The sequence below is a fragment of the Halyomorpha halys genome, unplaced genomic scaffold (assembly GCF_000696795.3).
Source record: "Halyomorpha halys isolate HHAL.00 unplaced genomic scaffold, Hhal_1.1 Scaffold1647.1, whole genome shotgun sequence".
NCBI lineage: Eukaryota > Metazoa > Arthropoda > Insecta > Hemiptera > Pentatomidae > Halyomorpha > Halyomorpha halys.
This window is the reverse complement of record NW_027107057.1, coordinates 2579-2844: the sequence shown is the minus strand read 5'-3', so window position 1 is coordinate 2844 and position 266 is coordinate 2579.

Genomic DNA, 266 nt, shown 5'->3' with positions numbered 1-266 from the left:
AATGAGGAAATTGATGAGGCTTCTCGTCAGTATGGCGGGCCATTATGTGCTGGTTTAAATTACTAACTTGAACAGCTTTATATTCACAATGAGGACATTGATAAGGCTTCTTATTATTACCACGGGCCATTATGTGTTGTTTAAAATTACAAGGTTCAACTGTTCTACGTTCACAATGAAGGCACTGTTGATGCTTTTCGACTGAATTACAAGGCATTATATGTTTTTCAAAACGAGATGGTATGCTTCCTTTGGAGTCACAATGC